The following is a 26,470-nucleotide window of genomic DNA, read 5'->3' as shown; positions in this document are numbered from 1 at the left end:
AAAATTGTCACAAATAACACATTAAAAATGGAAACTTACGGAGCACTACTTACAAACACATGCTACGATCGGCGATTGATCAGGTACATTTTTTTTTTTTTTTTTTTTATTATACCAAATTTAAATAATTCGATAAAGAGGATATCAGCCGGATAATATTGTTTAAATATCAGTCACAGGTAATATAACGAAATCTATAACATATTTAAATGGTTCTTATGATTTTTTAAATACAAATGCAAATTAGATTTATGTTTATATTGAATGTTATTTCTCCAATATTTCATACGTGATTATTTGTTACAATCAGAAATTTAATATAGTGATTTAATTAATGTATAATTTGTTGTACTTCTTCGTTAAACGTTCATCAACAAAATATTGTGTAAGTTATTTCCCTTATAAAATGTGATGTCCACATTATTAATCAAAGCCGACACTAGTTTCGAAGCTAACAATAGTATTCGCGTAGACGTCTTTCTGTTAATCGGTGAACTTAGCACAGAGACATGTCTGATTAAATTTTTATTTTATTAAATTAATGTGTAGAAAATAATTACGGTAATTAATTGCAACATTATACTTCATGTTTGTTTTGTTTTATTTTCCTATTCATTTAATATTGAGTAGTTTGGAGACAATGTTTTGTTTTGCTAACTGACTTTCTTCACTTATTTAAATGTTGGATTTAAAAATGTTCTTGGGCGGATTAAAATTTCCTATATGTCGTTCTATAGACAAACAGGACAACTTTTGTACGGAAATGTATCAGATGATTGTCAGGACTTTAGAGTGATGCATTTAGTTTTGTAAAGAAAAATAATATCGAATCCTAGTGAAAATCCGATGAGCATTAATTAAAGATTAGTACAACTACGTATAAGCAAGTTTTTACTATTTTTAGTGTAAAGCTCGGGTGTTTTATTTTGATTTTTAAAAATTTAAAACTTTAAATTTAAGACTTTATATTTTTACTTTTTTACTTCAAAACACATGTGTATTACATCTTGAAGACCACCATTTGCTGACTTTAATAATTGTTGTGTTGTAAGAGTTGTTTCGCCTAACATACAGAAGATAACCAGGTGCAATTTTCTAACACAGTGTTGTTTATATTCCTCTATTAGATTTCGTTATATCCGCAAAATATTCATAACGAACTGGCACATACACAAACTTAATATATTTTAGTATTAGAATATGTATTTATAATTAACCGTATTAAATATTCGCGTCCGTTCAGTTTGAAAGTCACCACATGTGAGGTGTATCGAATAAATATTATTTATTTTTCGTTTCATATGGTCGTCCATATTGATCCATGATTCTACTATAAATAAACTAAACAGTGCATATTCAAATATACATTTAGTATATATTTATAGTATAAGGTGCCCTATCACTGTAAGGCCTAAAAACATTGTTTGTTTTACTTATCTAGATCAGTAGCTTAAAGTGACGATATATTTGTGTTGGTTCACATTTAGTTCAATAGAACTCACACATGCATGTTAGTACTGCGTATGTTATGTAGTGTGTATTTGTTTTGCGATGAAAATCGAATAATTTGGTCAATATGTTTCACATGTGGGTAATTGTATTTAGTTTCGTTACACTTCAATAAACCTGCGAGTAGCATTGTCACCTTGAGCTGTTGTTATGTAACTTAAAATAACAAGATGCAACTGTTTTAACACTTGTTTGGGTTTGAGATTGAAACAATACATGTTATTAAAATAGTAAATTGGTTGTAAATTTTAGAGGTCTACTACATTTTTGTAGACGTCCTTATTAGGGGGGTGGGGGGAGATAATCCGTCGAAAGTGGACGTGTGCGGATGTAGGGTGGGGGGGGGGGGGGCTTAAATTTGTGTGGACATCATAAATGGTTCTAGAATCTAGGGGTATATAAATAACAACAGACAAATACGACGTATACAACAATAACACTAACACTCTATAATAACAATAATAATAAGATATTTAATAATATATACAGTACTAAAATAATAAAAGGATCAAAAGGGGTCTACAACATAAATACAATACTCAACACCATGTTCCATGTTCCACGTCCACAGCCACACTACAGCTAACTGATTCACACACTAGCACACGCTCTGACACTCGTCACCTGACACACCTCACGTGAACACCTCTCGATCCATGTAAACACACTCAACCAAGGGATACAACTATACACCAAAGGGAGGGTACCTGTCGTTCCAGCACACAACACACACACACACACAAGCAGGGGACATGTAAGGGACGTAACATCTCTCCCCTCCTCCTTCAGATCTCTTTTCCTTAAAGAGATCAAACATCTCTTGTTCCATTAGCCACTGTTGGTGCCCGAGCTCGACTACTTATTCTTTAGTCTTTAGGAAGCCTCGTTTTGACCGGTCCAGAGTGTGGCTTGTATCCAGCCTGGACAGTTGGGTCCAGAGTGTGGCGTGTATCCAGCCTGGACAGTACGGTCCAGAGTGTGGCTTGTATCCAGCCTGGACAATTCGGTCCAGAGTGTGGCTCGCATCCAGTATTTCCTACACCATTGAATTCTGTTGTATAGTGGAGTTGAGAGCTTTTGCACTAACTTTTTGTAAATGTTTTGTGACTTTTTGTGAACAAGTTTTTCGTTTTTTTTTAAATATTTGTTAACATTCTGTGTAAAAGGGACTGAGTTTTCCTCCTATGTAATGTGGAGTTGTATTATTGATTTTTGTAAGTTTGTTTAGCTGAATGCCTATATAGTAGTGAGCTAGAGGGTGAAAGTTTGGTTGGCTAATTATTCTGCTAATGTGTGTGTGTCTGAATGTATTGATTTTGGTCTGTATATGGTGCAGGTTTATTCCTCCATGAAGTTTGTTTTGTACTAAAGTGTTGTGGCTAATGTTTGAAATTGTTGTCTGAAATATGTACTCTCTAATAATTTTATTTAGATGTTTAATTGTTGGCTTTGGGATTGTTTTAGCCGTGGCTATATAGGTAATTTTTGGGATGACATACCTATTAATTATAGATGACCTAGCAAAAATTGTTGTTGAGCTAAATTTATAAAGTGCTATGGTGTTTTGGATTTTGCTTAAGACTTGTTTCCATTCATCATCGTTGTTGGTGTGTGGGTTACTATAGTGGGTTATGCCGTAAAGTTTTAGTTTGTTGGTACCTAGCATGTTTAGTGGGTAATTGGGTTTGTTGATCCACCGTCCAAGTGCCATAATTTTGGTTTTCATTAGGTTAATTTTTGACCCGCTACCCAGCCCAAAGTCAAGGAAAATGTCTGTTATTAGTATGATAGATTTTTCGGTTTGGAGCGTAAAAGCTGTATCATCAGCGTACGCTAGAATTTTTTTGTTTAATTGATTTGGGATTTCGATTCCTCTAATGTCTCTAGTGTTTCTAATGCATTCTAAAAGGGGTTGAGTGTTAGTATATAAAGGATTGAAGATAGGGGACAGCCTTGTCTGACTGATTTATTTATTCTAAAGGGTTGGGAAATATTATGGTTTATCAGTAAGTGACTATGTGCATTAAAATAGATTATTTGTATCCATGTCGTAAAGTATTGTCCTAAATTGTTTGCTTCTAAGATTTTGTGAAGGTATTTGTGAGCTACCCGGTCGAAGGCTTTTTCTTGATCTAAACTGAGTATGCATGCTTGTGTGTTTTTCTCGTGTGTGTAGTGGATGATGTCTCTAATTAAGTGATTGTGATTTTGTATGTTCCTACCTGTGATGTTGCATTGTTGGTCTACATTTATAATTTTATGCAAGTGCGGTTCAATTTTTGAGACTAGAGCTTTGGATAGGATTTTGTAATCAGTGTTTAGGAGAGAAATAGGTCTATAGTTTTGGGTTAGTTTAGGATCGGTTTTCAAAATTTAAATAATTGACGACGAAAATGATACAACAAGCCGGAAATTTCAGATCACGCTTTAGGTATATAACAAAATATATAAAATATTTATATGGTTCTTATGATTTTAAATACAAAAACAATTTATATACATTTATATATATAGAAACTTTTCTATTTAAAGACATTTACGAATGCATAATTTGTTATTAGAAAAGTATTATAAACATATAAAAGTTGTATATTGTTTTTGTATTGCTTAGGTAGACTTTAATCAACAAAAGCATTGGAGAGTTGTTTCCCTTATAAAATGTAAATTAAATTAAGTCCCCTTTATTTATCACATCCAAGCAATACAATTCTAATAATGTATTTCTCTTAATCGTCCACCTTAGAACAGGGACATTAGTCAGATCAATTTTATTTTATTTTAAAAGTGTGACAATCGCAACAGTATAATTCATGCTAATTTTGTTTTATTTTCCTATTAGTTTAATATCGAGTATTTTCGAGGTAATGTTTATTGTTTATTTTATTGTCCGCCATTCTTCACTTATTTAATGTTTGATTTAAAATGTTCTTGGGTGGATTTAAATTAACCCATTAAGTCACATATTTTTACACTATTATTATTTGATACTTCTCGTTTCTTCTCTTTTTTGCTTTCGCTCTTAGTAATTTTTTTTCGTTACAAAAACAACTATAGTCTGGGTTAGATGTAACATTTTCTCCATCGCTTCTGATTGTTGTTGATACATTTTTAATGTCAAGAACACACTTTTAGTCTTATACTTTAATTGATTGATGTATAGGCATATCTTGAAGCATAATCAAACTATTACAATGGCATCTGTTAACTTTTCTGGCAATTGAAAACAAAATAACAAGATCTTGTCATTTTTTTAGACTTCTTTGATCTCAGGTCTGACCTTCAGTATTAAATCTACTGTCTCTTTTTCTTTACGTGTATGACCCAATACTGTCGACTGGTATTCTAGAAAGACAATCAAAGCATACATCAACACGTAGTAATCTTTCTCAATGCCATTCATTAGATAAACTCTGTGACAAAACTGTGGGGGTTCCATTAACAGCTTCACCACATAAGGTGATTTAAATTATCTATTTTCTACTCTGGGATCTTCACAATTATAGTGTTTACAATCTTTGCATTTCTTGAATAGATAACGAGCATCAGTTATATCATATTTTTAACGTTGTTCTACAATAGCTTGGTATTATATCCCAGTTTAAAATATAATATTTTATCTGGCGTTTCATTTATAGTTTGACATCAGACACAAAAAAATCAGAGTTTGTTTTAAATCAATTTAGGCTCAAGAAATTATTAGCTATTTCTATAGATCATGTACTATATGTTTCTTATTAATGCAATATCTTTGAATGCAAACATAATTTCAAAACGTCTTCTTGATGTTATGTTTTTAAATCATAAAAAACCTAATGTATGATTAAAAACAATCTTTATGTGCAACGTCCGTTGTAGAGTAAACACATTTTTACCATGTTATTTTTCTTCATACTAAACCAAAAAGGTAAAATATATAACCCTCTGTTATTTCAATTGTTTAACTATCTACATTTCCGCCCAGTATAATGTCAATGAACACACTGAGTCATATGGTTGTTTGTTAATGTGTAGACGTTTTTAAATACAGTGGTACCTCGACATACGAGTGCCCTAATATAAGAGAGCGTTGGGGTAAGAGCTGTTGAGCAAGCTAAAATGTGCTTTGACATACGAGCAAAGTGTGAGATACGAGTAACAGGATTAGCGAGTGTAGATGTTCGTGGAAAGGTAACACCGCGAAAGAGTTGTATCTGATTGTTTATAGGAGCTATATAATGACACTTACCTAACTCATTTATGAAATATTATTTCAAATTGTTTTAATATATTAATACATACTTGCAACTTTTGTTTATATAACAATAAATAAAAGCGTAAGGATCTAAAAAAAATATACAAAACGTATTCGTTAGCAAACACGTGATACGATCTTCCACTTTAAGCATTATTTGAGCTCATGTGTAGTATACTATATTATTCGGTAGGAGCATAGTTGAATAGACATGTGACTTTAACTTCCTACCCTTTCCAAAACGTAGATCTAGTAAGCTACAACTCGTTCTTGGATATTTTTTAATGAAAAATATGTAATGTTGTAAGGAAACAAATATTTGCTCAACTGACATTTCGGATAAACTGATTATAAAATATATTTTCAGTCACTAATAAGAACATAACATTTTTTATATAAAGATATGGCATTTTATTAGGATTGCTTAAAATTCAATTTACATATTACAAAAAATAAAACAAAACAACATTTTAATAAAAGAAAAATAATTTTTACTTTTAAATCTATATCAATAAAAATGTGTTCCATCAATTGTTGTTCTTCATCTATCGATTTTAAATGTTGTAAGAGTTGTTGTTTCCCCTAACTAAAGGGAAATAGCTAGATGACTTCTTTTAGCAAAGTGTTGTTTATAATCTTCTATTCTATTTCATCTTGTCCGACACATTTCCATATCAATGTGGCACATACACATATTTAATATGTTGAAGTAGTAGAATATTTATTTATACATAACCGTATTAAATAATCGCGTCTGCTCAGTTTGCTTTTAATGAATTTCACAATGTGTGTCGTGTATCGATTGAATCAGTATGTATTTTTTTTTCCTTTTATAAGGTTGTCCATATACATGCATACCTCTACAAAAATAAACAAAACCGTGCATGTGTATAATATATACATTAAACATATGTTTATTAAGTGCCCTATTCTAAATAGGCCCTATGTCTAAAAACTAGTTAGCTTTGTTTCAGTTAGCTAGATCAGCAATTTTAAAGAGCCGATGTACTTTTATTGGTTCACATTCAGTTCAATATCATTCACACAGACATGAAAATACTGTCTTTGTTTATAGTTTGTATTTGTTTTACGATCAAAATCGAATAAATTGATGACTATGGTTCACATCTGGCAAGATGTATTTTAGTTTCGCTTCAGTTCTATAAAGCAATGAAAATCACTGTCATCTTGAGCAGGGCGGATTTAGCTTTTTTTTTAAAAACATTTGTATATAATTTATATTAAAAAACAATTTAGAATGTAGTATACACATATTTTATTAGTGTTTGTAAAATATTTTTTAAAAGTTATTTCCCATGAGTAAAAACTAAAAGACAATATTCGAGTAGATTGTATTACAACACCAAACAACACATTTGATAATTAACATAATTATTCTCACCACACTTTCCAAAACAAAATAGATACAATTTGGTGAAACATACACCACATAAATCAAAACAATTTGCCAAGATACTGAATTATACCATCACTAATCCAAGGCGTGTCTTAAGTGATATCTAGAGGCATGCAAACACAAAGGCGCAAATACTTCTTGGATTATATGGGGTTATCCATAAATGACATTACAATTTTTCGGACGATTTTTACCTCATCCACCCCCCCTCCCCTCCGCCACACATCGTCACAAAAAGCCAGACCCTATCCCCTAAAATGACGTAACACCTCAGCCTACAACTTCCATCAAAATACAATTGCAATTGCATTTTTTCCAAAATATTTTTCTGAACTCTGTCAAAAAATGGAGTATTTTAATCAATTCATATTACAGTTTATTAAAACAGTTTTCTAAAACGCAAAATAACGTCTAAAACTCGTTTTCTAACAAAGCTTTTTTTAGAAGTGAAAATGTGTGACGTCACACCCCTCATCACACACCGTCACAAAATTACAGACCCATTCCCCATACGAGTCTGACGCCATTTATGAACGATCCCTTTTATAAAGCGTCTTCGTGACCATTGGTGTAGAGTGTCCAGGGTTGGAGTGGATATAGCTGGCTGTATTTTGATCATTGTTGCTATTGGCGTTGTTCTGTCTTCGGCTGAGTGTGGTGCTATTGTAGGTGTTTTCTGTTGAGGTGACTTAGCTAGCAGTGGGTTGTCCAGTGGTGTAGGGGTTTTCTGTTGAGGTGACTTAGCTAGCAGTGGGTTGTCCAGTGGTGTAGTGGTTTTCTGTTGAGGTGACTTAGCTAGCAGTGGGTTGTCCAGTAGTGTAGGGTTTTCTGTTGAGGTGACTTAGCTAGCAGTGGGTTGTCCAGTGGTGTAGGGGTTGTCTGTTGAGGTGACTTAGCTAGCAGTGGGTTGTCCAGTGGTGTAGGGGTTTTCTGTTGAGGTGACTTAGCTAGCAGTGGGTTGTCCAGTGGTGTAGGGGTTTTCTGTTGAGGTGACTTAGCTAGCAGTGGGTTGTCCAGTGGTGTAGGGGTTTTCTGTTGAGGTGACTTAGCTAGCAGTGGGTTGTCCAGTGGTGTAGTGGTTTTCTGTTGAGGTGACTTAGCTAGCAGTGGGTTGTCCAGTGGTGTAGGGGTTTTCTGTTGAGGTGACTTAGCTAGCAGTGGGTTGTCCAGTGGTGTAGTGGTTTTCTGTTGAGGTGACTTAGCTAGCAGTGGGTTGTCCAGTTGTGTAGGGGTTTTCTGTTGAGGTGACTTAGCTAGCAGTGGGTTGTCCAGTTGTGTAGGGGTTTTCTGTTGAGGTGACTTAGCTAGCAGTGGGTTGTCCAGTGGTGTAGGGGTTTTCTGTTGAGGTGACTTAGCTAGCAGTGGGTTGTCCAGTGGTGTAGTGGTTTTCTGTTGAGGTGACTTAGCTAGCAGTGGGTTGTCCAGTTGTGTAGGGGTTTTCTGTTGAGGTGACTTAGCTAGCAGTGGGTTGTCCAGTGTTGTGGGGATGCGCAGTGTTGACATGTTTGCTCTCTGTCTGGGGCGGCTTTCAGATTTTCTATTATGTTGTCCTTGTAGTTCAATGTTATGTATTCTGCGATGATTGTTGGTTCGATTGTGTACATTGTAATGCTGCGGTCGTTGGTATAATGGATGAAATTATTTTATTCCGACCTGGATTTCTGGTTCTGGTTGCGTTGAATTTTTTTTTTTGGAAAAATACACCACCCCAGGGAAAAAGAACGTCAGTTTCCGATGTAAGATAATGTTTTGATTAAATTTTAAATATTGATATAATTTCCTTTTTCAATTCAATATCCAGTTCCAGTTAAAGGTTAATTGGCCATTATAGTTTTTTTTTTTAATTCCATAAAAAGTCAAAGATAAAGATCATCTTCCAGATTATCGCTTCCGGTGAGCTTTTGACTCCAATAAAATTTTTGTTTAATTATATAACTATACGTTTAATAAATATAAAGAATACGGTGGGTCACTATAATATTATTATCTATTAAATAACTCTGCTAAAATTAAACGATCATAGTAAAACGAGTAGTGGAATAAAGTGATCGAAAGAGCTTACCATGACATTAACAGTGAGTATGTGAACGAATGAAAGCTCCTCCGCCTTTCGCCTTCACGCTACATTTGGCCGACACGACCAACAACATTTTTCGTAATATAAAGTCGTCTGAACGTAAGCTTACTTAAGTGTTTTATGTTAAAGTAATACTTCTGACATTTTTTTTATTCATTAATTACTTGTTTTGAAGTCATTAATTAATTAATTAATTAATTTTGAACGTAACACTTTATTTAACTAAACCGACTGAAATACGTCAAAAAAATGTTCATACCTAGTATTTTCTTTAAATAATAAGAAATGGAATTAAAATTCATTTGATGATTATATTAAAACTTTAAAAATGCATAATATCGCCTATATTTGTTTTGTATCTGTATAGTTTTTTTTTTGTATGTACCAACTTGTTAAATGAATTAAAATAATCATGCTCAACTCTCTGTTAGCAATATTTAATTGATTAATATTCTATTGCATTCGAATATTGATAATTTGAGAAAAAAAAATCAAAGAAAACTGTATGAATAGCCTAGCTATAAAGTACATGATAATATAATTATACCACATAAATCAGTATTGTTTAAAACCTAAGATTACACGTTGTGTTTATCAAAAGTTCATCGGATATATAATGTAGACCAGCTTGTATTTTATTGAAAAGTTAAAGCCGGAAAAAAAAGATAATATTTGGTGGTGGACAGTGGTTTTTAGGTCAAACATTTGTGAAACTTGAAAAAAATATATTCAAAAAAACCCCAATTAACTGTGTTGTTGAAATGTCAGTCACAAATCATATAACAAAGTAAATTAACATACTTAAAGGGTTCTTATGATTTTTAAATACAAACGCAATTTAATATATTTTTTATATTGAATGTTATTTCTTGAATATTACATAAGCGATTATTTGTTACTATAAGACAATTACTGCAGTAATATGATTAATGTATAATTATTTTGTACTTCTTAGTTAGACTTTAATCAACAAAACATGGTGTAAGTTGTTTCCCTTGTTTAATAATGCTACAATTTGGTTACCAAGAAATGAAATACTATAACGTGAAATATCGCAGTATATAATAAACTTTTCTTTTTGATAACATGTTATACTATGAAATAAAAACAAAAACGTTAAAGTATGTCACTGACCTACATATTATTGTAATAAGACTAGATGCACTTCCGGGACTTCAGAAGGAAATTAAAATAAATATTCGAGCGTATAAGTTGCTATTTGAAAATTAATATAAGAATGTGATGTATATATGCTATTTTTTTTAATGTATAGGTATACGTTAATCAACAAAATAATGGGAGAGTTGTTTCCCTTATAAAATGTATTTAAGTCCCCTTCATTTTTCACATTTCTAATATGTCTTTCTCTTAATCGGCGAGCTTAGCGCAGGGACATTAATCAGAACAATTTTATTTTATTTAAAAAGTGAGACAATTGCTTATTTTGTTTTATTTTCCTATTCGTTTAATATCGAGTAGTTTAGAGGTAATGTGTATTGTTTGTTTTATTGTCCGCCATTCTTCACTTATTTAATGTTTGATTTAAAATGTTCTTGGGTGGATTTAAATGTACCCATTATGTCACAAGTTTTGTCACTATTATCATTTGATACTTCTTGTCTTTGTTGCTTCCACTCTTCATGATTTGTGTCGCTACAACAGCTATGGTCTGGGTTACATGTAACATTTTCTCTATCGCGTATGATTGTTGCTGATATTCGTTTACTGCCCATAACGCCTTTTTAGTCGTATACTTCAATTGATTGGTGTATAGGCAGCTCTTGAAGCAGAATCAACCTATTTTATGACATCTGCTTTATACTATCTCTTATAGGGAAAGTGTTGTAATCGTGAAAAAAAATCATATTCGTTATACAGCTCCCTGAGTCAGAAAACATAGTTTTGCAATCTTGTCAGTATGTCTGTGTGTGTGTGTGTGTGTGTGTGTGTGTGTCTTGTATGTGTGTGTTTGTCTTGTATGTGTGTGTGTCTGTAAACACGATAACTTGAGTACTGTTATAGCTATGTTGATGAAATTGCATATATAAATATTATATCAAATAGTAGATCTTTATTACTAGTATATAAACTTTGTAGATACGTGTCGACATTAGAGAGATTTTCGATAACCGGAAATTGAACTTTTTCTACTTTCAATTGTTCAAAAGCCTATAACTTGAGTACTATTTCAGATGCATAAATGAAATTTCACATGTGAGAAAAATATTTACTCCTCTGTCTTCTGACATTTTTGGAGTAGTTTCCGTAGAACGGAAGTAGTAATTTTTGCTATTTCCCATTTCTAAAAAAAAACGCTTGTGAATGTATAAAGTACTCATAATATTCCGCACTATTATGCACATTTTATTGAGCGTTCAATTGGTGTGCAATTGTTTTTTGTACGAGATTTCATTCTATTTTAAAAAGTTTTAGTAGGCTATTTAAAATGGATTAAAATCATATCTATATCCCGAGTTGCCATCCCCTGTTTTTTCAAATAAGAATATTCGACAAAGTTTAGGGGAGATTACTCCCGGTTTTTTTGACACTAGAAAACAAAATAACAAGTTATTGTCTTTTCAATTATACTTCCTTGTTATCACTACTAAACTCCAGTATAAAATCTTCTATCTGTTCATCCTCAGTTGGATGACCCATCTGGTACTATAGAAGGAAAATTAAAGCATACATAAACTCGTAGTAATCTTTCTCAATAGCATTCATTATATAAACTCTGTGATAAAACTGTCGAGGTTCCATCAACAACCATACCCACAGCCAGTGGACCCCGTTCCTCAGTTGATTAAGGAAATCACTGGCTGTTTCCACACAAAGGTCACCACCTATGTGCTGTCTTTCGATCTGAAACAGACCTACTATAAGGTATGGAGATCCAAATTGATATTAAAACATGTAGCTGTGACCAACAGACTTTCGGGAAAGTTAAGTTAGCTTGTTATAGTGCTGACACTCCCATCCATTCATATGTCGAGATCACTTAAACAAGTGGATTCTATTTTACCTGTCCCGTGGACAATCGTTTAACAGGTTAGATATTTAAATGAACACTTTGAGTGTAGACAACACTAGATAACACGTGATGGCCATCTCCAGTAATTCTCTTTTTCACCTTGGCAGGCCAGGCTTTCATCATTGCATGCAGCAACACGCTTTTGTCCAAATTCGAGTAAATGTCAATTCTCACGTTTGTCCCATTCAGGTTAAAGTTCTTTCGAGCATTTCTCACAATTAGGTAAATGTCAATTCGAATATTTAAGACTTTTAGGAAAAATGTCCATCGGCAAATTGTCTTTCCGGTAATTATTTGTAGATTCCTAATTTTTTTTCTCTAATTAGATAATTAATCAATCATTAAAAGTAATTAAAATATGACTACATTAAATAGATAAAGGTGCGAAGATGGCACTCTACCTTGAAATATCCACCAGTCCAGTTGAGTGGGGGGGGGGGGGAGGGGGTGTGTGTCTGTGGGGGGTGGGGTGAGGTGTGTATCTACCATTCAGATTGTGCACTTCTAAAACCTGGGAAACAGAAGACTGTTATGTTAATTTTACTTGAGGGCTGATCGAGTGATGTTTGGCTTGAGACTGTCTAAAGTCTAAATAAAAATTAATAAATTATGTATTGTTTCATAAATTATAAATATAATTATTTTATCGGGAACATAAAGCGATAGCGAACATTAGTTAAAGATCAGGCACACAGTATATAACAATTTTTATACCATCTTTAAATGGTCCTTACGTTTTTAAATACTGAAGCAATTCAATTACTTTTTTATATTGAAACTAATTTCTTAAATAATGTATACGATAGTGAAAGTTTGTATTAGAAAATTAATATAATTATGTAATAGGTGTATACTATGTTTGAAATGTTAAGGTAAACGTTAATCAACAAAATAATTGGTAAGTTGTTTCCCTTATAAAATGTAAATTAAGTCCCGATCATTTATCACACCGAAACAATATTAATTCTAATATGTCTTTCTTTTAATTTGTGAGAGCAGCACAGAGATATGAGTCTGAACAATTTCATTTTATTTAATAAGAGTGTAGAGTGTATATGGAATAATTACGTCAAATAATTGCAACAGTATTATTCATGTTTGCTTTGTTTTATTTTCCTATTCATTTAATATGGTGTAGTATAGACGTAATGTTCTATCGTTTGTTTTGTTGTCCGCCGTTCTTAGTTTATTTAATGTTTGATTTAAAATGTTTTTGGGTGGATTTAAATGTGTTTATTTATTGCATTTTTTCTCTTATCATTTTTTTTTTCCTTTTTTTTTAAATATTATATTAATGGATTAATTTCATTTTAAAATGCTTGTATTAGCTGTCGCCGATGTATCTTGTTGTAGTATTTCTTGATTAGTTAAGTGACAGTGAGTAGTCTAAAGTTTGTTTGACCCATAATGTCCACATATGTGTCGTCTTACAGGAAGAGCAAATAAAATGTTTATTGGTGTTCTTTATAAGTGATTTGTATGGAGTGTGTAAAAGTTGATGAATTGTCCGAAAAATTGTGAAGCTGCGGTTGTTGGTGTAGGCCATTGAGTTGACAGTGGGTTCTAGTCTGCTAAGATTTCTCAGGGCCTTTATGATTGTGTCGCTGTTGAGTGGGTGGGGTGGGGGTAGGACATCTGATGGTGCCGCTGACATTGTCTTCCCTGTAGATGGTGAATTCTAATGTATAAAGTCCGTGATGTTTGGTGGTGTTGTTTAGTTCTTTTACGTGAACAACAGCCGAGAAATATCAAGTATCTGCTTGGCCGTAGTTGAGTTGTAGAATATTGTGCTGACTGATCAGTGGTCTGATAATATGACCACGTAAGTTAGGCTGTCCATTGGCTTTTTTTAAAATTATTACTTGCATTACAGGGAATGTTGATGACTGTGCATCAACATCAATGTATACCAAGAACAAAGCCATTAGAATATGATTTTCCAAAACAATCCAAACATTATAATCATTTCTGCTATTGCTATTCAAACACCAGTCAAGAAATAAGGGGGCTAACCTATTTGTCTGATATCAATATGTGGGAGACTATTAATAATAATGAGAATATAGAGATCTAGATATTTGGGTGTAGTATATGTTGAGAAAAAAAAGTTTTAGCGTCAACATTAAAATGTATATCTTACCGCTTATTAAAGTTAAAAATCAATGTATAAATTAATAGATATATTTTAATTTATAAAGTCTTTATGTGAAAAAACTTGTTACTACCGTGGAATCTAGAGCGGCATCTAGTAGTTTCTTAAAAGTTTGAAATCATTCTACACATAAATAGATATGTCATAAATTAACAGTGTTTCGGTTTAGCTAAATTATCCAGGTAAAATGTCTAAATCAATTCTTTTAAAAATTATTTTTTACTAACAAACATTATTTGTTTAGGTTTATAGTAGTAAAATTAAATTTAGAACACATCTATTTGTTTTAGTTTTTTTAAATATATTTTCTGGAAAAATTATTTTATTAAAAAGTTATTTCCCATGACAATGAAAAAGATAATTCAGATTTCAAGGCTCTGCATATTGCACATCAAAACATATAATCATACGTATCATTGATTCGGTCAATTTCACATCTCCAACGATGGGGACTATTGATATTTTTTACGTTGTAGGAGAGAACATGTTTAAACGATAATGTTTGCAATCGGATGGGAGTTTCGCTTCATTTTTGTAATATCTTAGTGGTCGTTACCTTAGTTTTATACTTGTAATGAACCAATCATAGACGTGTGTCGAACTTGCCAGCAGGTGTAAAATTGTGGAGGTGGTCGCCCTGTCCAAGACAGCAAGGGATCTGGGCTCACCTGAGAGCTACAGACCGTTCTCCCTCGGCTCTAACATCAGCAAGCTCTTGGAAAGGCTGGTCAATGCACGCTTGTTTTGGTTTTGTCAAATAACAGACTGATAGACTAGTGATTAAAGAAATCACTAGCTGTTTCTACACAAAGGTCACCACCTATGTGCTGTCCTTCGATCTGAAACAGGCCTACTATAAGCTATGGAGATCGAAATAAATATTAAAACTCGTGTAAGAACATTGTGATGAGGGGGGAGTGTATGCGTGTTATATAATCTATATTCTGAATACTTTTATTATTAATACTGCAACTATACCCATGTTATGACCTACTTAGGTCTAGTAATGTTTTATTTTTAGTTTGACATTTGTTATAATACCATATATGGTCTGTGGTGCAATTACCGGTTTTTTTCCACTGTCTTACTAAGAGAGTCTTAGACTCAGAAATTTTCCATCGAGAGATGATTGATTGTTTCAGACCAGATGACCACCCCAACCAATGGTCTTATGATTTGAAGGTGACCTTCCATGTTACCTAAGTCTATAAATAGATCGCCCACAGGTGTCTCGCGGCAGTTACTTGACTACACGTCGTTGAGAGACCTAAGCCCTGTGTGTTGCCGTTTAGTACTAATACTAAGTTGTTAAGTAGCATATTCATATATTTCTTGTGGTTAAGAAATTCTTTATGCTTCTAGCAGTGTTATGTATACAGTGGTGATTTTTCTGAAGTGTTTAAAGCTGTGATAGTGTATCATACTATTTATTCCCACGAATTGTAAGTTGGGTTTTGATCATTCTGTATATCCATTTTATTCTTGTATAAATCTAGTGTTCTGCCACGACTTTGTACACTCATTACAAGTTATATGCAGATTAAAGGTTTTGTTGGCATCATTAGTTTCTCTAGTGTTTCCCCTAGACATCAATTACGAGTCCTAGTGAACTAGTGAGTCAATTTTCTTTTATTTAGGCTTATCGCCATCTGTGTGTAATCAGTTTAACAAATCCGGGAGCGTTCGCCATCTATCTGGCTGATAGATTGGTGTCCGTTACAATGTAAGCAGGACGGGAACACTCTTAATTTATGACGCCAATAACCAACGATATCAGTAACTTCGAGTATGAAATAGAATGTTAACTTCATTTACAAATGCTAATACTAAACACTATCAATACACGTCCTTCTTCTACAATGACTATTCTCTCCCCCCCACCCCCACCACTATTAAACACGCGGACAAAACTCTTGTACCAAATCGTCTACCGTCAAGTTCACACCGTCCTTAGTAACCTCTACTAGGCTAGTCTAGTTCTATCTATCACCGCCATGACAAACATGTACCTGTGACCAACAGACTTTCTGGACGCTTGTATTATCAGGACCAGGGTAGGAACTGACCTATCTGATCTGATAACGATCGAGTATGGTCTGCCACAGGGATCAGCTCTGTGTTGCACGCTCTTTCTATGCTGTATCAACGATCTCGATACGGAGATGGATGTTGGGAAGGTGTAATTAGTGGATGGTCTCATGACGTGGGTCCAGGGGACAAACAAAACTATCGCTCAGCAGAGAGTGAAGTTACAATCTAACCTGGCCTGTATTGCCGAGTACTGACGTAACTGGCTGTTGAAAATCAACCTGGAGAAGACCGTGTACTCGCTGTTCACGAATGACATGACCTCGTTAAAGAGCCGGTCAAGTTTACGAGTAAACCTTTGGACCAGATATTGACGCTACCTAGCTTGTGTGAGATCTATGTAACAATGAGTCAAAACGGTTCAACCACTATCAATTGTGAACTCTATGTGCACAAACGATATTTAAAAAAAAAAAGAAACATACGTTATTTCCAGCTATATAGTTAATGTAAACGCTTTAGTCGCTAAATTAAAACTATTATAGGGTTCGGCGTGGTCGAGTCGGTAAAGCTCATGGTTGCTAAACCGAAAAGTCTCGAGTTCGAACCCTCGGGCAGATGAGGCTCGTTAGCTGGGGACAGCCACTTTTCTAGGAGAGACAACTCCAAAATTAAACAACTGCTGCCTTGTAGTTTGTTCTTGGTTGGACAAAGGCTATGGAAGCAAATCCAAAAAGAAAAGCAGGCTGAAATCGGAGTCAATGGCCTCAATGGCGCATAACCAGTTGACACGTAACGCTTAATTGTGTTGGAGGCGTGGTCGAGTCGGCAAAAAAGCTCATGGTTGATAAATTCGAACAAAGTCTCGAGTTCAATCCCACTGGCAGATAAATCTCGATCCCCTTCAACACTAAAAAAAATTAAGAACGAAGAAGAAGAAAAGAAGAAAAACTATTATTATTGCCAATTGTTTTTGCATGTAATAACTTTTAAGAACTGAGCGCACATAAACTGCGTTATGATCAAACTATCTTTAAATGTAAATTACATGCCATTAATTTTAGTATTAATTACAAAATAAGAACAGTGATTTAAATTTATATGCTCCACACAACATTTAAAAAAAAAAATCACACTATATGAAAACTGATTCTTTGTAATTTGACTATTGTTTATTTGTTTTAGTTTTAAAAAATATTTCTAAAGGTAAATAATCTTATACGATTATATCATCAATAAATGATAATTTTTAAATATTATTTAAAAGTTTATTTCTAATCATGCAATTTGAATTTTTAAAAAATATTTTATATTTGTTTTCTCAATAAATTTACTATCGTTTAAAAATTTCCCCCCTTGTGTCAAAAATATATCATGGGAGGTAACTTTAGCTAGATAGACTTCGTCTACTATATTTTTTTTCTTTGTAATGATCTATCTATGGCTTTTCCAAATAGTTCTAATTACGTTTTGGGATGGGGACCCTGTATGCAGGGCAGGCGCTACCTATAAGGCGAACTAGGCGGTCGCCTAGGGCGTTATCCATACTGGGGGGGGGTCACACAAATGTATAATTTTATTTATTAATACGTACCTAATAATTAATAACTTTGATTATATTAAATAAACTATAGGAAGGTAACAAAAAGTTGTAGCGATATATTTTGGTGCCAAGGGTGAACTATCGACTTTGCGCCCCTCCCCAAATTAGACCTATATATAGTTAATCGTGTTGTTGAAAATTCAGAAAATGATTTATGTTTGCTTTAGTATTACAATTTTCATCACCGGCTTGTGAGTTCTGATACAGATTTACAATATTAATAATTCTTTCTTACTTGTAGCCTACTTTCATTCATTTAAGATGGTTTACTTATACAATAGATCTAATACAAAACGTCTAAATATAAAAAAAAAAATAAAAAAAAAATATAAAAAACCAACATGAAACTGAAAATGCAAATGTGTGTAATTAAATGTTGATTCAAGGGATTTTTTTCCTTGGCGTAATGGGCTGAGGGGACGGGGAGGGGGGGGGGGACGGGGGGGAAGGGGGGAGAAGGTGGAATTTGGGTTCTTAAGTAGCGCTGAAATAAATTTGGGATTACAGAGAATTGAAATTATACAATATTTAAACAATCGGAATAGTTATGTTATTACAATGAGATTACCAAAATAATTGGTAAGTTGTTTCCCTTAGAACATGTAAACTAAGTTAAGTCCCGTTCATTTATCACATCGAAACAATATAATTCTAATAAAAGTTTTTCTCTTAATTTGTGAGAGTAGCACAGAGATAAGAGTCTGAACAATTGCATTTTATTTAAAAAAGAGTGTAGAGTGGAATAATTATGTCAAATAATGGCAACAGTATTATTAATGTGTTTTTTTATTTTATTTTCCCATTCATTTACTATGTAGTAGTTTAGACATAATGTTCTATTGGTTGTTTTGTTGTCCGCCGTTCTTCGTTTATTTAAATTTTTATTTAAAATATGTTTGGGTGGATTTACATTTGTTCATTTTTTTTTGCATTTTAGATAACTATTATCATTTAATACTTTTTTGTTGATTTTTTTTTGTTTCCTCCACGTTTCATGATTTTACAAAAACAGCAATGGTGTGGGTAAGATGTAATATTTTCTGATTGTTGCTGATATATTTTTACAGCTAAATAAAGCACTGGTTAGTTGTACACTTGCACGTATTGATAATAAACCGGGAGTGATCTCCCCTAAACTTTCTCGAATATTCTTATATAAAATAACAGGGGATGGAAACTCGGGCTATAGACATGATTTTTAATCCATTTTAAATACTTAAAGTTTTAAAAATAGAATAAAATCTCGTAGACAAATTAATTGCACACCAAGTGAACGCAAATAAAAAAGCGCATAATAGTGCGCAATATTATTAGTACTTTATAAATTTACATTAGTTTTTTGAGAAATCGGAAGTAGCGTAAATTACTACTTCCAGTCAACGGATATTACTCAAAATTTAACAGAAGGTAGAGAATTAGATCTTTTACTTACATGTGAAATTTCATTTATCTATCTGAAATAGTACTCAAGTTATAGGCTTTTAAAAAATTCAAAGTAGGAAAAGTACCACTTCCGGTTATTGGAAATCGCTCAAAAGTTGATACGGATCTACGATTTTGATACAATACTTATATATGAAATTTCATCAACCTAGCTGTAACGGTACTCAAGTTATCGTGTTTACACACGGACAGACACACAGACACACACACACACAGACATACGGACAAGATTGCAAAATTATGTTTTTCCGTATCAGTGAGGTGTAAAACGTCGAGATTTGTAAAAATCTCGATTTTTTTTTTTTTGCACGATTACAATACTTTCTCTATACTACGTATATACGAGAAAGTAAAAAGCAAAGAGGACTAAGCCAAAGTAAGTCAAATCAAAATCAGCAGCTTTAAAGAGATAATGGCAATACGTTTAATAGCAATTACACAGCCATGTTAGTTATCAGTTTATAATATCGTTTTGTGTTTGTTTTACGATCAAAATTTAAAAAAAAATGATGACTGGTTGACATTTGGCAAAATGTATTTTAGTTTCACCTCAGTTCTATATAGCGGTGGATAGCACTGTCACCTTGAGCTGCGGGTGTTGTCATTTAAATTAAAGTAAATAACATGTAACTGTTTTTACACTTATATATATTATATGTTATATTAGTATGATTTGATTCTGATCGAGAGCCCCAATATATAGCGCTTTTATTTTTATTAATTTCTTTTTTACATTTATGATATAAATCTGATAACTTTTCTAACTTATTGATGTATAGTCAGCTCCTGAAGCTAAAGCTACCTCTAGTAACTTTTCGAACACTAAAAAACAGAATAGCAAGATCGTGTCATTATTTTAGAAATCCTTGATCTCATAACTAACCCCCAGTATTACATCCACTTTCTAATTTTCTTTAGTAGTATTACCCAATTCTGTAAACTGGTACTCTTGAGGGGAAATTAAATCATACATCTACTCGCATAAGAACAATATCATATGTAAATGATTTACACAAATAGTTTATATTATTCAAAATAAAAAGGCTATTCGTTTTAATTAAGTGATGCCACAGTCTTTTTAGTGAACGATTTTGCGTTACTTCTGACTTTTTAATATCTAAAATAAACTACTTTTGTTGTTTAGATTTAAACACATTGATAGAGTATCCGACTTTTCTAGCTTTTGTCAACTGTTCTTGTCTGAAAGCCATGACATCAAAAGTTTCAGTAGACGTCTTGATTTCTTCACGTTCCTTGCGGTATGTCTTCATGATTTCTTCAAGCTCCTTGCGGTATGTCTTCATCTTTTTAGCGTTCTTGGCTCGTCTCTGTCTTGACCACACGAACTACATCCTATGCCTTTTTAGCGCAATTTCCATTCTGGAGAATTGCGTTTATTAACCCGTCATTTCTGGATGTATGAATGAATGGATGGATGGATGGATGGATGTGTGTCCGCAGCTTTAAGTCGTATCTCCTCCTCAACGAAGCAATATCGATGACTAGTTTCAAAAGCAATTAAGCAAGTTACGAGGATGAACATAGGCCATAAAAATTCCGGGTTTCTTTCATGGATTTCCCGGAAAAGCCAAAAAACCTCGAAAAAAATGCAGTTTTTTCTCGGCAACCAGACCACTTAGCGACTTGAAACATTTACCAATCGATTCCTGCCATAATTTAAACCAATATTGCCAAAGAAAGTTTTCAAAAGTATCCTTTCGTTCGGTCACAAAAAAATAATTAAGAATTTTTAAACTGAGCGTCTTGTAGGTTTTTAGCGCAAAAGCTGAGGATCGAAAGGATTTTAATGAGCGGAGCTCCGAAAGGATTTTTTAAATTATTCCCATTTTTTTTCGACTGGGGAGGCTACTCTCCCCTTTTTTTTTCGACTGATACGGGAGGCTAGTTTCTATTTTGTTTTGAATTATTAAAACTACTTGTGTTGCATTATTTATTTGCTCAATATATGATTTATCTCAATTTAATTTACTTATTAAATCAAACGTTATTTTTGTACCCTATTAATAAGCTGAGGTTCGATATAAGGAAATTGCGCTAAAATTGTCACTAGACTTTTTAATTAACTTGTTTTTTAATTTGCGCTTCTTCATCTTTTTATGGCCAATCCTAGTGATATTTTTTATTCTTTAGCTGGAGAGCTTCTGCCTGTTTTTCTATCATTTCAGTTTTTTAATAGTTTGAACTTCAACAGCATCTATAATGTTATTTGCCACCGGACAATCATAGAAAGTTTTGACAGCAGAGATTTTGTCAAGGATCACTAGCTGGGTTAAATGTCCAAACAGTCTAGACGGGCATCTGTACTCCTTGTCATAATCCACTGCTACAGCTTTTTGGGCTACACCCTCAGAGGGTAAAAGCTGTAGAGCTTGCTTTAGAGGTTGAACCTACTTATTTTTTTTTTAAACAGAATAATCTGTAATACAGCCATTACTTTCCTGCATGGATCTTTGATAGGGCAGGATTATGACTCAACTTTGGCTCAGAATTAATGTGGGTTGAACTGCTCTTCTGGTTGGAAAACTGGCATCTACTAAATCCAAATGATGAAACTGATATTAGTGAGAGATTATTCAAGAAATTGTGACAGATGTATCCTGTTCGACACAGAACCGTTTTGAGATGTTTAAATGTCAGTAATGAGAAGGATGAAAAAAGGATTTGGCTGTAAAGATTTAACTTCGGCTTCATAAGGAATAGAGGTTTTCCAAAAAATTAATTTTAAACATTGTAGTGTTTTGCGTTTAAACATACCATTTATATAAGACAAGGCACAACTTATATGAAAAAGTATATAACATCTTTTTATGGTTCTCACACATTTAAATACACAAGCACTTTAGTTACATTTTTATATAGAAACATATCTTTAATGATATATTCGAATTTATAAGTTGCTATTTGAAAATGAATATCATAATTTAATAGATTTATATTATGTTTGTACTACTTAGGTACACGTTAATCAACACGATAATGGGGAAGTTGTTTCCCTTATAAAATGCAAATTAAATTAAGTCCCGTTCATTTATCACATGCAAATAATACAATTCTAAAAAAAAAAAAACGTCTTTCTCTTAATCGGTTAGCTTAGCACAGAGACATGAGTCTCATGAATTATTATTTTATTTCATGAGCATCCATAGAATAATTACGGTATAGGCTACAATCGCTCCAGTACTATTTATGTTTGGTCTGTTTTATTTTCCTATTCGGTTAATATGGAATAGTTTAGACGTAATGTTATTCAATGTTGGTTTATTTAAAACGTGTTTGGGTGGATTTAAATGTTCCTTTTATGTCACAATTTTTTGTCACTATCATTATTTGATAGTCCTCGGTTGTTTGTTTTTTTTTTTTTTTTTCTTTTGTTTTTTTTTTCGTTCTGACAGTTAGTTCCTGGATTTTCAGTCGATGGAAATTCTGGTCCATCACGGTGTTTTTGGAATTTCTTTGTAAGCTTGGCGGCTTTTGCTCTGGCTAAATGGGCTCATCTTTTTTTAGGTGGCATTTTATAGAAATTGTTTAGCTCGCTCATCTAGTCAGTGGCACTGTTACTCTGTTGTTAATGGTAGTTGTTGTCAGAGTAAAGTAACATTTACTAATAGAAGAAAAAATTATGGATATGTATTTTTTTTTTTTGAAAAAAAAAAAAAAAAAAAAAATACATATCCATAATTTTTTTTTTTTTTTTTCTTACTAATAGAAGAAAAAATTATGGATATGTAGAGAACAAAAATCTAAGAGTGATTTTGTTTTTATGGTGTAGCGCTAGAATTTTATAAAAAACAGTATTATAATAAATAGGGATGAAATAACTTTTAAGTCTTTATGTTTAACTAAATGAACAATTTAAAAATGTCGTAATCTTTACAAAAAACAAAACCATTTTATTGCTCCAAATAGATTTTTAGACAATTTATATTTATAAAAATTAGAATGCAGTATGAATATATTGTATAGTATTTAGTAATATACTGTTCGATAAAATAATTACAACAAAAGTTATCTCCCATGTAAATTCAGATTCCAGGGTTCAGTACATTGCTATTCAAATCATTCCATCATAAGTCTATCTTTAATTCGGTCAACTTCTCACCTCCAAACAGTGGGTGTCATTATTTGGGGGTGGTGGACAAAAATTTCCGGGGGAGGGTAGGGCCGGAAACTGTTAAAAGTAAATATTATCTATATAAACTCCATTTAGAATCAACACGTATATGGCAAATTATTTAACATCTGCTTTAAATGGTTCTTACGATTTTAATTACAAAGCAATTTAGTTACATATCAAACCGATATATAAGCCAGTTAGTCGGAGTTTGCCGTGTTGAGGCCTGCCTGGCTAATGGGAGACACCTCCTGAGCCGGTGATTTCCGTAAACAAAGATAATAAAAAGTTAACAGCTTCTAAATTGGATTGGGAGAGTACTATATATTTTTTTATTATTACTAATTACATTATTCTGGCGGAACTAGTGTATGCTATTGTATGAATAAATATTATTTCATATTTCAAGCTGTTCATTTTAAATAATCAAATTTAATTACCTAATCTTAATCAAATAATAACATTTTTAAATTAAAAAACTGGACAATTTTGAAAATTGTAACTTTGGCTCTTCCGTCTCAAAAGGTTGGGGACCCCTGCATTAGCACAATGTTACATAAGGTAGATTGGTTATTTTTTTTTAATTTATATGATTTTATTGCACAATCGTGCTCTCAGAATTAGTATATCTTTTCAGCTGGACCCATAGTGCTCTTGATATACAATGCTCTCACATTCTGCCAATTTTTCTTCAAGAGGGACACCAGGAAGTTGATAGCCAAAGTAACATTTTCGTACAGCTCCTCTCAATTCATATTGACATGTCCAATGCAAACAGCCAAACAAAGTACCTTTTTCATCTGAAATTTGATGGTGGCTTTGGTCTCCTCAATGTTTGCATTAAGACTGTCATTGTGTGTAATAGGGCTGGTCACTACTTCACCAGCCAGTTTTATGGCCCAATGCAAGTTTTATTGAGCCGTAGAACTGGTTGGTGACCTACTTACCAGCCCTATTGGTGCGGGGAACTTGCCAGCCTTGTTCAAACCCGGCCCTAGAACTCTGGGAATTTGACGGATCAGAGACTCGGAAGCAAGGAAGGCGTCATACTTCTTGGCTAATTTTTTCACAAACTTTTTTGTCTTTGTTGAGTTTCTTTAGAGCTTCAATATCCATATGGGGCAAGTCGTTTGCCTTAGCCTGATCACAAAGGACTTGATCACCAAGAACACAGACCTTCATCTTGGGCTTGGGGATGTTACGCAATTTGATTGTTCCAGCAAAACGTTTGTCCTTCTGGGGATCATAGTTCTTCAAGGCAATTTGTAGCTCAATTGATTCCGTGAACTTGCGTTTCTTGGTTTCATTGGAATACTTGAGTACAGCATCAGTTGACTCACGAAACGAGTCTCTGTTGATTTTACTCATCTTGGAACAGGGGTCGGCAACCTGCGACTCGCGAGCCGCATGCGGCTCTTTTGATATCAAGATGCGGCTCTCCAGCTCCTTGCACAAATACTAATAATCTTAATAAAATAATAAAATATTTGAAATAAAAAAAAAATGTTACTGGCTTTTTAAAACCAGGGAGATTTTGAAAATTGTAACTTTTGGCTCTTCCGCTTCAAAAGGTTGCCGACCCCTGTCTTGGAAGAGTTGTAGAGAAAGGAAGATTGGTTATAAAAAATAATATGCTCCGCATGTATAATAAGCGTTGGTATAATTAATAGTCTACGCTCAACCTATGTAAGAAAGTATGTACTATCTTTGAATGGTTCTTACGATTTTAAATACAAAAACAATTTATTTTCATTTTCAAACTGAAACTTATCTCTAATAATATTAACGAACGTATAAGTTGTTATTAAAAAAAAAATAATAATATAATAACGTAATAGATGTTTACTGTTTTTGTACTGTTTAGGTACACGTTGATCAGCAAAAGAAAGTTTAGTTGTTTCCCTTATAAGATGTAAATTAAGTTAAGTCCCCTTCATTTATCACATCAAAAAAATATAATTCTAATATAAGTCTTTCTCTCAATTGGTGAGCGTAGCACAGAGATTTGAGTGTAGTCAATTTTATGTTATTTAATAAATGTGTTGAGTGTAGAGAATAATTACGGAAACAATTGCAACGGTATTATTCATGTTTGTTTTGTTTTATTTTCCTATTCGTTTAATATCGAGTAGTATAGAATTAATGTTGTATTGTTGGTTTTATTATCCGCCATTCTTCTCTAATTTTAAGTTTGATTTAAAATAGTTTTGGATGAATTTAAATTTACACATTATCTCACAGACAATAACGAACTTTTTAGTCGTACATTTTAATTGATTGATGTATAGGCAGCTCCTGAAGGAAAAGCAACATATATTGTGACATCTCCTAACTTTTTTAACACTAGAAAACAAAATAACAATATCTTGTCATTTCTTTTAGACTTCCCTGATCTCATGACTAACCTCCAGCATTACATCTACTATCTGTTCCTCTTCAGTTGTATAATCCAATGTTGTCGACTGGTACTCTAGAAGGACAATCAAAGCACACATCAACTCGTAGTAATCTTTCTCAATATCATTCATTAAATAAACTCTGTGCTAAAACGGTGGCGGTTCAATCAACTGCCCCACCCACTATGTAATTTGAATAGTATGTCTATTATAGTGTTTACAGTCATTTTGTTTTTTTATATGGATAAAGTGCATCAGTTACTGCATATTTTTAACGGTTTTTTTACTACTATTTTTTTTCTATTTTTTATTTTCTTTACAGTGATCTATGACATGTCCAATTAGTTATGCTTACGTTTTGGGATGGGGTCCCTGTATGCAGGGCCGGCGCTAACTATAAGGCGAACTAGGTGGTCGCCTAGGACGCTATCCATACGGGGGGGGGGGGCTC

The 26,470-nt window shown here is 33.1% G+C and overlaps 1 pseudogene; it reads right to left on the bottom strand.

The window, feature by feature from the left end:
* Positions 1 to 24,211: 24,211 nt before the first annotated feature.
* Positions 24,212 to 24,995, bottom strand: LOC131935348 (large ribosomal subunit protein uL1-like; annotated as a pseudogene).
* Positions 24,996 to 26,470: the final 1,475 nt, after the last annotated feature.

The sequence above is a fragment of the Physella acuta genome, unplaced genomic scaffold (genome assembly GCF_028476545.2).
Source record: "Physella acuta isolate Inbredline_101_S28 unplaced genomic scaffold, ASM2847654v3 ptg000142l, whole genome shotgun sequence".
NCBI lineage: Eukaryota > Metazoa > Mollusca > Gastropoda > Physidae > Physella > Physella acuta.
Note: the sequence above shows the minus strand (reverse complement) of the source record. Positions and strands in the feature narration are given on the sequence as shown.